The following is a 13,715-nucleotide window of genomic DNA, read 5'->3' as shown; positions in this document are numbered from 1 at the left end:
GTGCATTAACATAGACGGCTCAAAGAATAATGAAAATCATAATTGAAGAAGGGCATTTAAACTGGCTAGTATGTCATTTACTATATGATGGTTGTGAATGTATGTGCATTCAAACCGGTAAATTATAATTTTTGAATATGTACAATCTATAACTTGGTGCTTGCCAGTGGAATTTGTCATAAAATTTGGCAGGCCATTTAATTTCTAAATAGTGGTTCAAGAACTGCATTTAATGCGGTCTAATAGCGCCTCCATCTTGCGTGTGTGTGTGTGTGTGTGTATGTGTGTGTGTGTGTGTGTATGTGTGTGTGTGTGTGTGTGTGTGTGTGTGTGTGTGTGTGTGTAATTAACGTAGCTTTTTTAAAGTTAAGTTATATATATTCCTCCATCTTGTGTGTGTGTGTGTGTGTGTGTGTGTGTGTGTGTGTGTGTGTGTAAAGATATATATATATGACTAAGTGTGTGTAAAAAACGTAGCATTTTTTATAGTTAAGCTATATATATGCCTCCATCTTGTGTGTGTGTGTGTGTGTGTGTGTGTGTGTGTGTGTGTGTGTGTGTGTGTGTGTGTGTGTGTGTGTGTGTGTGTGTGTGTGTGTGTGTGTGTGTGTAAACAACGTAACATATGTATGACTGTGTGTGTGTGTGTGTGTTAACATAGTTTTTGTGCACCTAGTTTTGTGCCTAATTGATTTTGTGTGTGTATTTGTGTGTGTGTGTGTGTGTGTGTGTGTGTGTGCACACGCGTGCGCGTGCACGTTGTAGCAGGCTACAGTGTTACTTTCACAGGACAAGTTACATTTGGCCGAGGCTAGTTCATGCCGGACTGGACGGACTCTCTTGGTTGGGCAGTGACACGTGGTAGAGGATACGGACGGTGGTCTAGGTGGTCTAATGGACATCGTGGCCAGGTCACCACCACTCAGTTATCAGTTGGGGATAGATTTAGATGGCTGACAGTTATGAGCCGTTGGTGGCTCTTTATAATTATACATATGGCTAGCAGTTGTTGGGTCAGGGGATCATCTTCTAGATATATGGTCCGATGTACTCGTCAGGGAGAGTCGATACACATGGCACTCACCATCCTGGCACATCTGAGCCTCGACACCCCCATTGTACCTATGAGTCCTGGGCTAGAGCTGAGTGTGCTACCACGCTAGAGTCTGTATCAATTCTTTGAGATAGTCGAGTCATATGTTCTAGTCTGCTCTTGTGTCTTTGCTAGCTCAATTGATGTCTATTGTTTCCTTTCTTTTCAGTCTGTTTGAGTGAAATTGTCACGCACATTGCATAGAGGACCACCCATTATAGAGAGCACGACACATTATCTACGCTACAGGTGCTCTCATTTTGGCGATCACGGTGGGATCTCAACTGAATCTCACTCTGTGAGGTACAAATCTTGGAGCTAGTTGGGTTTATCTAGCTTCGCCTACCTTGCCTTGCACTGTTCTCCTCTCACCCTGGTCCAATTGGTCTAGTCATCTCTCGCCCTGGTCCAACCAATCCTCGTCCTTGGTCTATTCATCCTTGACCCTGGTCTAGTCCTCCTCGTCCCTGGTCCAGGACCAGCTGCTTGGTCTAGTAGAGTCTAGACCATTCTTCAATTAGTTCAAGGTTTTCTTGCCCAAATCTTGGTTGGATTGGTGGTCGCTACATGACATATACAAGGCGGTCAGTCGAGCGTCAAAGCGCACTACTGAGTCCTCTGAAGTACTACAACAGAAGACAACCCTTGGTACCTAGTAGAAGTCCATCAACCTCATCACCAATACCTCCACACAGGACATCCCCTAATCCTCCATCTGGTTCCAAATCTTCTAGATCACCTTCTCCAGTAAAGCTCTCTCCTATTCTGCTACAATGGGCTTTTGAGCAGCAGGCTATTGATCAACGGGCTCTTGAGCAAGCGGCCATGGAAGTTTTGGCAAGTGTTTTGGAAAAGGTGAACATCAAGTTCCCTACCTTGAAAGGACTCTCTTCAGAAGATGCTGACGACCATGCAAGGAGGTTTGTATCTCTCTGTAGGGGTTGTGGTCTTAATAGAGAGGATGCTTATTTGGTACTCTTTCCATCTACCTTGGATGGCTTAGCAGACTAATGGTACAGCTAGTTTGCAGAGAACCATTTTGCAACTTGGGCAGCCTTAAGACAACAGTTCTATGCAGCATTCAGGCCAGGTGACTATTAGGAGAAGGTTTTGAATGAGTTAGCCAACATGGTGCTCCAGCCAGAGGAGACTTTTGCAGAGCTTATGACTAAAACCAAATCTTTGGTTGCCAAGCTTCCCCAGCAACCTGGTGAATTTATGGTTAAGAAGTGGGTGGAGAAGGCGCTTCCCAAAACTTCTCAGCAAAAACTCCGAGAGATTCTCCGACCCGACGCCACTCTGGAGGAGTTCATCGCATCTGCTACTAGGATAGAGGGGGCTAGGAAGTTGTTCACCAACTCTCCTCAGGTAGAGACCCCCTCAGTGTCTTTAGAAAGTCCTTCTGATCCTTTAACTTCTTTACACAGGGAACTGGAAGCCCTAAAGTTATAGCGAGCTCTTCAAGAGGAGAGGTCCTTCTCTTTTAGACAGGAGAAGCCTCCACATCACGAGGCATTGGAACAGATCAAGCGCGAGCTAGAAGAGCTCAAGTGTCAGCAAGAGACTAAAGCTACGGTTTGGTGTAGCTCATGATGCTCTCCACGACACCCTCCACAGGAATGCCCCCTTCGGGTTTACTGCCACTTCTGTGAAAAATCCAGACATGAGGACAAGGACTATTACTACCTCAAGGGATTGCGACAAATACAACAGAATCTTCGTCCTACTCTTCAACAAGGGCCAGCACCTGCATCCAACATGGTTTCTCCCTGTGGCCATCCACACCATATGCCACCTTTGCTGATAGCCCCTCCTATGCAAGGTATGCAAAGTACTTTTTTCGTCTCAGATCTTTTATCATACCCATGCTCCCTCATCACCTCAAAACTTCTATGCCTCCACCTCCAACTCCACCTCCAACTTCTATGCCTCCACCTCCAGCTCCATGCACCAGGAGCAAGGACCACCTTGCCCTTTGACTCGCACATTGAATCGACCCATTTTGTGCTACAGATGCAAAGAATATGGGCATTACCAATGCAAATGCCTCCTGCTAGAAGGGTCTCCTCCCTGCCGTCATTGCCCTGAAACGAAGGATCACTATAGTAAAGATTGCCCTAAACTTTAGGCATCCACGGCTGTGAACCCAAGTCAAAGCCAAAATGAGTTTACCTTTCCCAAGCTCAATTTGATAGCAGTGAGCCCCACTCCTCAACCACCCCCTTCCGCCCATGTGGTTACCACTCAAGAGAAGTTGTAGTTGTTAGAGGAGCCAACGGGTGTCCACACCTGGGCCTAGAGAGCCGCTCTCCGTCTTACTATTCCAGCAAGTCCAACTCCCCCACACATTCTCACATAAGTAAATACCCTGCCTTTAGCTGTTAACAAGCCATCTCCCAGTGCCATGAAAGAATCCAAATCTTTGCTCTCCGATATTGATGAAGCTTTCTTGGAAGCAGTTTCCGATCTACAGAAGATCAGAACAGGAAAATTTTACAGCAAAGACAGTCTTGAAGAACACCTTCCAACAAGTGTCCCTATATGACATGTTGCGACTAGATGCGAGTTTTAGAAGTGACACCCTCACTGTTATTTTATCACTTTATCCTGGAGCCAGTCCTAGTGGCGAGCATCTCCCAGTGCGACCATCAAAGTCCTATATGATATCCAATCCCGCTGCTCCCCTCATTGATTATAGAAGCCCTCGCCTGACAGTGTCCATTTTGGGTCGGCAATTCTCAGGAGTGATATTGGATGGTGGATCTGGCATCAACCTGATGCCCGAGTTCACTATGTTAGCTCTTGGTCTATAGCCTACTCGCCCTGCTTCCTTTACAGTTACATTGGCCGACCAGCGGACAATCTCCCCAGTGGGCATAGTGGACAATGTGCCTCTACAGGTACAATATTTCACTTTTAGTCTGGATTTGGTTGTGGTTCGTCTTCCATAGGTTGAGGGTGGATTTCCTTTGCTCATCGGTAGACCATGGCTGCGACACACTAAAGCACTTCATGATTGGGGAAATGATGCCATGTGGATACATACTCCTGGCTCCCAGATGCAACCCATTCGCCTAGAGGGGGTGTGGATCCCGTAGTGCAACATAGTTCTTTGTCCCTAGCAATCAGCCTTGAATTGGAATAGCCTACTCCACTTGACGGGTCAGACGAGGATCTGTTGGAGTGATTGGATGCTACCAAAGTTATGCCCTGTTATGGAGTCTCTATTCACTTTTTTCCTAAAGATACACCCTCTCCCGATGTTTCTAAAGTACCTAAACCCAATGAGCCACCTGAGCCAGCTCAATGGTTGAAGGTCATAGAAGTTACTCCAGATGCACCCTTGGTGGAAGCCTTTGAATTTGGTGAGCCTATTCAGGATCATAGAAACAAACAAAAATCTCCTCGATAGGAGTTCACCCCCCCTCAAACATCAACCCCATTGGTGTCCGCTTCTCCGACCAAAACAAAGCTCACTTCACAAAGCCCATCCTACTTTATGAATTCCCTACTCATGATAATTGTCTTGCTCATGGTTGTTGCGCTTTGTAGCATCTTCTCTTTCAGCCAGTGGACCATGGAATTCATCTACATTGAAACAAGAATTTATCTGACTATACTGTGCATTAGAGATGTGTATTTTTTATCTGCCACCCCTCACTCCCTTTCCTCCTACCCACCCCTATACAACCCTCGCCCCTACCCACACCCCCTACTAACCAACTCCCTTGCCCTCCCCTACCCACCCCCTTCCTTTTCCCTCGCCCCTACCCACACTCCCTACTGACCAACTCACCCCTACCTACCCCCTACTCGCCCCTGCCCACCCCCTACTCGCTTGCCCTTGCCCTTGCCTTCCCCCTACTCGCCCCTATCTTCTCCCACCTCGCCCCTACCCACCCCTCTCTCTTGCCCTCGCCATTGCCCTCCCCCTACTCGCCCCTACCCACCCCCCTTGCCCTCGTCCCTACCCACCCCCTACCTACCCTCGCCCTCTCCCTACCTCCCTCGCCCTCGCCTCCCCCTACCTAACTCTCGCCCCTACCCACCCCCTCTCTTTCCCTTGGCCTTGCCCTCCCCCTACTCGCCCCTACCCACCCCTCTTGCCCTCGCCCCTACCCACTCCCTACCTACCCTTGCCCTCTCCCTACCTCCCTCGCCCTCGCCTTCCTCCTCCCTAGGCCTCGCCCTCGCCATCCCCCCTACCTACCCCTCGCCCTCTCCCTACCTCCCTCACCCTCGCCCCCCTACCTACCCCTCACCCTCCCCCTACCTAGGCCTTGCCCCCTACCTACTACCTACCCACCCCTCGGCTTTCAAGCATTCACCTGGTTTCCTTGTGGCTTTCAAGCATACCATTGTTGTTAATGCTTTTCGTTCTGCCATCACGATGGAGCTTAACCTTATTTGCGGTGTTACTCCACCTTATGATCATCCCTCTTTTCGAGAACAGTGTTGTGCAGAAAGTGTTGCAAGGCTCATTTGCAAGCATGGACCAGGTCATTTTCCTCTCACTATGGTTATCAAAGATAAAGATGTGTTGGATCCAAACCAAGCATATCTCTTTGTAGTGGAGCCTCATTTTGTTTTGCCAATTGGGATTCTAGGACTATGAAATCATACTGGGTTCTCGCCTGTTCGAAGGCTTAAGGAGTTTGCAAACAGTGCAGTGTTTTAACCCCACTTTTGAGGCATGTAAGGTCATGGTTGGGCCTCACACCTACTTCACTAAAGACGTACAGAAGCGACACCTACTGGTTTTCTTTCATGTTTTTTCAGTATTTCCTCTCACCGAGACGGTGAGCGGTCTTGTGGCGGGCAACTTATTAGCAGGCTACAGTGTCACTTTCACAGAACAAGTTACAGTTGGCCGAGGCTGATTCACATCGGACTAGACGGACTGCCTTGGCTGGGCTGTGACACGTGGCAGGGGATACGGATGGTGGTCTAGGTGGTCTAGTGGACATCATGGTCAGGTCACCACCACTCAGTTATCAGTTGGGGATAGATTTAGATGGCTGACATTTATGAGCTGTTGGTGGCTCTTTATGATTATACATATGGCTAGCAGCTGTTGGGTCAGGGGATCATCTTCTAGATATATGGTCCAACGTAGTCGTCTAAGGAGAGTCGATACACACAGCACTAACCATCCTGGCATATCTGAGCCTCAACACCCCCATTGTACCTGTGAGTCCTGGGCTGGAGCTAAGTGTGCTGCCACGCCAGAGTCTGTATCAGTTCTTTGAGATAGTCGAGTCATATGTTCTGGTCTGTTGTTGTGTCTTTGTGAGCTTAGTTGATGTCTATTGTTTCCTTTCTTTTCAGTCTATTTGAGTGAGATTGTCATGCACATTGCACAAAGGACCACCCACTGTAGAGATCACGACACATTATCTGCGCTACACACATGCGATGCATAATTAAAATGATGTGTGCATTCTCACCATTTTGTTTGTGTATATATAACTTAACTAAAACAAATGCTACGTGTTTTACACACACACATACATAGTCATATATATATATATATATATATATATATATATATATATATATATATATATATATATATGACTGTGTGTGTGTGTGTAAAAAACGTAGCATTTTTTAGTTAAGCTATATATATGCATCCATCTTGTGTGTGTGTGTGTGTGTGTGTGTGTGTTTAAGTAACAATTACAACGTAGCATTTTTACTATATATATATATTCTATTATTTCAATTAATAGCTTGGTATAGAATTGTTTATGTGTTGGTTTAATGTATATATTTTAGAAATGAAATTGAAATGAAAGTTGAGTGAAGTGAAAGTGAAGGAGATTCTTTTGCTACAAAGAAGAAGAAGGAGTAGAAGAAGAAAAGGTACACATCTTGTGTGTGTGTGTGTGTGTGCGTGCGTGCACGTGTGCGCACGTTTTCTCTTGCGTGTGTGTGTGTGTGTGTGTGTGAGTGTGTGTGTGTGTGTGTGTGTTGTCGCGCGTGCAAGCGGATCCGTCGGAGGAGCCCCAATGGAGCTCCTAATGGAGCTCCATTGGGGCTCCATTGGAGCTTCCCCGTGCCTTTCAAGGCATGTGGGAGCTCCAATGGAGCTCTTCCGAGCGAACATACATGCATACACACACACACAGCCACACACTTGCATTCACACACACAACCACACAGTAACACATGGCACAAACACACACACAATCATGGATACACACACACACACACACACATTATAATTGCATACACACACACACATTACACTTGCATACACACCTACACACAATAACAATCATGCATACACACACACACACACACGTATTACACTTGCATACACACACACTCAGTAACAATCATGCATTTACACACATCAAAACACTTGCACACATGGCACAAACACACACGATCATGTATACACACACAGTTACATTACACTTGCATACACACACACACACACACACACACACACACACACACACATGGCACAAACACACACGATCATGCATACACACACAGTTACATTACACTTGCATACACACACATACAGTAACAATCACAAATACACATACACACATATACACACTTGCATTCACACACATCAACACACTTACAATGATGCATTTGCATATTGTACAATCAAGCACAAATAAACTCATTGTAGTACACACAAAGACACTTACATACTCATACTTGTTGTAGAGCAGGGCTAAACAAATATCGAAGTGGATTTATATTGACATATATTGAAGTGGATTTGTATTTGTTTCTTACCATGAGCAAGTTCAGAATGGGAATTTTTTTTAAATTTTCATTTTACGCCATTATGCTGCCAAAATTTTAAAGTTTCTATTTGCATTGTCGTTGCTAAGAATACTTTTGTTGTTTATTATGGTTGATAGATTATGGTTCGTACACCATCTAAACATGGCAGGACATGTATCTCTCAAAGTAAGTTCAACTATATTAAGCTATTTGTGGTCTTTTTTTATGTCTCTACATAATAAACTAGTTGTGGTCTCATTGTTTTTTCTTTTAGGAGTAGGATACACATAAAGGTCTGGCACTACAGGACATACAGCCAATGAACAATCTTCCATTGCTTCTTCCAATGTCCGTCAAAAGGAGGATATATTGGGTGATGTGCATGAAGAAGAGGAGCTCATAGATATTCATGCTACATAAGGTGGAGTGGTTGCCCTAAGCATGTCTGAAGCAATGACAGTTGTTGCTAAACCTGCCGATCATCCTACAGTGTTTGGAAAGGATGCTCATGGTCGCATATTGGAGGAGATTGCAGAGGTTTTTATTGTAAAGAGAGGTGGGAAACCTCCTTGCATTCCTCTCTGCAGATTGATGGAAAAAAAAGGCATTAGAGCGGTGGGTCCAGGCATTGATGACTTGGTGAAAAGGTTTGAGATGTGTGGATTCAGTGTGCTTGGAGCTCCATTTCTTGTGTCATTTAAGAAGCATGGCCATGATCAACATTATGTTTCTAACTTAGACAAAGAAGAATGGGGGCTGATTTGGCGAGAAATAAGCGATGATTTTGATAATTCCCTTCCTCTTGAGTGGGAAGAGTTATGGGGAAAAACATTTATTGTTTGGGATGGCAATCACCGCTTGAAAACTTAAATGCGCTTGATAAAAACGTGTATGTGATTTGTTTTTTGTTTAATATAAGGTTGTCTTATATTACTCTATGCTTTCTAATTTTCTTTTTTGTTGTTGTAGAATTTTCAATGATAAGGTGGAGACATTGTTCTGTCAAGTGTCAATTTGTCTATGTCGATAGAAGTGCAGAGGGGGAGCTTATGCTAGCTCTACGCTCTCAAAATGAGTAGGCTCGTTTGTTGTTTTTAAAGATATTGCTATTAATTTATCGATGTCATTCTCTTGCCATTTAATTTAAGATATTGTGGTTTAGGATTGGTAGAACCACTGTGAGCACAAATTTTGGTCAGGAGATCTTCTTGTTCCAAAAACTAGCCATGGCAAGCAAAGATTGTTTAATGAAAGAATTTCCCCAAGATTGGATTCAATGGATAGAGGTAGAGCTTGCTTGCGAGAAGAAGGCATCTAAAGGGAGTTGGTACAACGCTCCTGCTCTTTTATTTGGCAATGCTCATATGGAATATATAAGTTTTTACCTTAAAGTATACTTTTTATGTTATTTCTAAAGCTAGGCATAATTTTGTAAAATCTGTCTTTTTTTCTCCTTGCTCTACAAAAGGAAGACTTTGACATCTCTCTTATCACAAAGAGATGCAAGAGATCAATGATCCATCAATTTTAGTGCTAGAAAAGGAAATGGTTGCTCAAGGAAGAGTAGAAAAAATATTCAAAGATATAGCTTATAAGGTAAACACTTTCTCTTCTCACCATTCATGTTTGAATTTCTACAAAATTGTAAGTTGACATGTCATTTGGATTGGATTTGTTGGATTGCAAAATTGATTTTATCTTATTTCGTGCAAATGCAACATAGATGTTGGTCATTGCCAACCCCACCAATGACCCAAGGGTTCTTCTCTTTGTTACTTAACTTCAATTGGATAAGAGAAAAGGATCGCGTGGCTTTACAAGAGACAAGGTCCACTCTTTGGAAACTTCTAGAATATCACCAAACAGGTAATAATCCTTGGCTCAAAAATGCACATGAAATCATCAAATAAATGAATGCATTTATGGTTTGCTTATTGTTTTCTCTATAGGAAAAAGGAAATATTGTACTCTTTGATGCATTTCCGTGTAGATGATGTTACTTTTGAGCGTTATATTCGTGCAATGAAATTTATAATATACTTGCGTAAAGAATGGTATTGGGGAAGTATCTTGAAGCAATGCTTAAGGATCAAAGGGAAAATGATTGATAAAATGCCGGAGGGCTTTGAAGCATGGTTTCATCACCGGTTGAGAGAGCACATTGATAAAACTTTTGTGGAGCTTTGGAGTAAGCTCAACACAAAAGAGTCGGACGAGAAAAATTCAAGAGCTCATGGAATCTTTGAGAAGAGTATTATTCAGGTAATACAATTGATATCTTTATGGTTATATTCTATTTTGCACTTAGAGTTTGTATAATAAATAAGTCACTCGATAAAGGAGCTCAAAGAAAGTTAAACGCATTTTATGTAGATGGATAATTCAGCTTTATGATCAAACTTTGTTGGAGAAGTTGCCAGTTGTTGTTGAAAGTTGGAGGGACCTCTCTTGTGAGGAGTGTATGTATGCACTATGGATGAGAGATTATGGTTTGCTTGCTTGGAAAATTGAGTAATGCCCTTGGTGACTAGATTATACTCAAGGCACCTACCCACGTGACGAAGGGAACTTATATAAAGGTTATTTTTGGCATTTATAAAAAGTACAAAATTCTTAAAGTGCTCATAATATTTAGTCTATGTTTGTGAGAAAACATATTTTTGTTTGCTTTAGAGCACATTCTTGAAAGAAATGAAGAGGGTATTGAGGAGATTTGGCTTGGCTTCCAAGAAAGCCACCTCTTCAAAAAGACTAAACACTAGTACAGTCTCCTCTATAAAGAAACGATTGGAGTTTGTTAAATCCAAAAAGCCTGAGAAGTCCCCCAAAAAGAACAAAAAAGGTGCTCAAGGTTCCACAGGTAAACTTGCTTGTAAAGATATCTAATTGTCACTTTCTGTTTACTCAACATGTCTTGATGAAATATTTTATGCTCAAATTATGCAGTGCCTTCCATAGATTATGATGTGACCGTTTACTGGCAACATGCTAGATGTTTACAAAATAGCTATCGATGATGAAAAATGGTAAATACATGTGAGAAGAAAGATTGACTATGCGTGGTGTGTGTTGTGAATGTTTGAAATACATGTGTTTGATTGTCTGCAGGATCTTGGATTTTCTACATTCAACCAATGTTGATTGGGAAAGAGCAATGAAGTGGCCTCTCTTTTGTTTGTGGATTTTCCAACAAATTTTAAAGTTGAGAAATTTTCGTAGAACAAGGTATACATTCTTCAAAACCTCAATGGGCAGTCTATGATAGTTTTGGAACTTTAAATAAATAAACAATGCATAATATGCAGGTCCCTCCATGGAATCAATTCTCTCAAAAATTAAGTAAGAAAGTGTCCATAATAGCTTCTAAGTATGTGGCACACAATGGGTGGTGTATCACCTTAAGCGCCACTGATCACTTTGGCATTGTGTCTACCCATGCCATTGAGATGGGATTCAAAATGATGCACACCATCCTTATTTTGAACCCTGATGGTTTTGTGCGAAAGACCATTGAGATTGAGAGAGAAAGTAAAGTATTTGCTGATTGAAAAAGTATGCTCATAGTTTTCTTCAATTAGATCACATTGTAATTGTAATTTGTAGGTGGAAACACTATTGCTAGGATTGTTTTATCATAAGGGTCAATGTCCTATCTACGATCGACGAGATGGAGAGAGCGTGGAAAACAACTCTTTTGATGCCAAGTCTAGAATACTGGTGGAGCATTCTGAAGGAGAGTACATTGGAGGATGCACTCTTAGAGGTGCCACCGAGCGTAGCCTTGACTTCTTTCGGTAAGAAGATATGCTTCCTACTATACCTTGTTAGACTCTGTTACTTAAAGTAAAAATGCGCATGTTTCTTTTCTTTTTTTAGCTGGCTTGTGCGGAAATTTACTGCGAAACACACCTACATTGTTGATATCTTTTCTAGCTGTGGTGGCTTGGGCCATGTTTGCGCTGAATTGTCTAGACACTGCCTCTGCATAGATAGTGACCCACAGGTCTTTCAGCAACATCTTTCACGCTTGAAGGCTCCATCTGTAAGTGCTATTCCAGCAGTTGATGCAGATAGCGACAAGGAGACCGACTGGCAACAATATGAGTCCGGATCACACTGCCCTTGATTGACATCAACATTGGTATTATCTATGGTGTTTTTTAGTTGATGATTTGTATGTGACAACGTGTGACCATGGTGTCTGGGTGCCACTTTTTTTGTATGATTGAAGACATGTTGTTGGTGTTGACCGTCCTTAACAATGCAGTCATGATTTCATATTTATTATGCTAGATAGAAGTTATTTGAGAGCTTTGGATTTACCAAAGTAATATACCAACACGAGGCATATGTAATTTCTTCTTTCCGTGAGCATTGGGATGTTATACGGAAGCAAGTATGGAATGGGGAATTTCTTTTGTTTGAAGTTTCACGCCGTTATGCTACCGCAATTTTGATTGCTTGTCAATATAATCATGCTTTTTGAGCATGTTTGGAAACGTAATCATGGTTTCATGTATACAAATCTTAATGAAAGTTAGGCAAGCTTTCACGGAAGCAAGTATGGAATGGGGATTTTTTTGTTTGCATTTTCACGCCGTTATGCTGCCAAAATTTTGATAGCTTGTCAATATTTCTTTACACTGTCGGTCTAAGAATATTTATTTATTTATTTATTTATATGTGTGTGTTTATGTACGTAAGCAGTTCTTCAACTCAGTAAAGTGTTTTTAAGTACTTGTTTATATAATACGTAAGCAATTTATATACGTAAGCAGTTCTTCAACCCGGTAAAGTGTTTTTAAGTACTTGTTTATATATTGGACGTAAGCAGTTCTTCAACTCAGTAAAGTGTTTTTAATTACTATATTATCTGCAAGAGTCTATGTGTGTATCATTACTTTGAGGTCCCTTTCCAAACTCGAGGAAAAACAAGTGCAAGTACAACCATCAACATTTTTTAGATTTTTACTTTCAAATTGTCTTATTAGGCATTCATCCTTACTTTTTGGTATGAACATTGTCCAACAACACCTACATGGACAAGAAACAACATTCTACTAAAAGTAGGGTAAATACTAAAGAAATGCTCATCTTGTTCTTGAATTATATAGAAAACTCACATAGATTTGCACAATTTTTAGTACATTACGTCATGGCTTTCAAAAAGCTTTTACTTACATTTTGTGGTCCAGTTTAGCTAGAAGATATCAACAATATCGTAAGCTATGATAGATCTTAAAGGTGTGTTAGTAGATCAGGCCAAATAAAAGCCTCACTACTTCAATAATATTAAGTCCTAAAAGATACAATCTTAATGAACTCATGCGATCTCTCCATCTAGAAAAGTAAAACATTTATATTTTTTGATAAGCAAAAACAGTAGTCCACATGCCCAAAATTTTGCCCGGAATTGCCTTTGTCTTTGCAATTATTCCCCTTCTCTTAAGTTCCAATCCAAATTGAAGAAATAAACATTAAGATAAAAGTGAAAAAAAGAATATTATCATGGCTAGGTATCACAAAAAGGTAGTGTCTCTAAAATTGGTAGTTTTCCCCCTTACATTAAGCAGCTCAACCAAAGACATATGTATGTTTAGACTCCAAAAAAGCTTGCTCTTTGTACGATAGTTCTACCACAAAAATGCCATGCATAAATCGGGCTAAACGATTGTGATTTCTAGCAGTGTCTCCAAATCAACTTTGAGGTGGCTCATCCCAAATAGGCATAACTAACTTAACTAGTTTATTAATGAATGAAGACTACATACTTTAAGATTTCGACAATTGTGCAGACACAGAGAGGGGACGGTCCCAAACCTTGACATAATTCTCACCAAGGCATAGAAGAGTGGAAGAATAACGCGTTTAT

General features: G+C 41.8%; 1 pseudogene; it reads left to right on the top strand.

The window, feature by feature from the left end:
- Positions 1 to 10,410: 10,410 nt before the first annotated feature.
- Positions 10,411 to 11,969, top strand: LOC147441489 (uncharacterized; annotated as a pseudogene).
- The last annotated feature ends 1,746 nt before the right edge of the window (positions 11,970 to 13,715 follow it).

This window comes from Adiantum capillus-veneris, chromosome 15, assembly GCF_014529385.1.
Source record: "Adiantum capillus-veneris isolate H3 chromosome 15, ASM1452938v2, whole genome shotgun sequence".
Taxonomy (NCBI): Eukaryota; Viridiplantae; Streptophyta; class Polypodiopsida; order Polypodiales; family Pteridaceae; genus Adiantum; species Adiantum capillus-veneris.
This window is presented reverse-complemented; position numbering and strand designations above follow the sequence as displayed.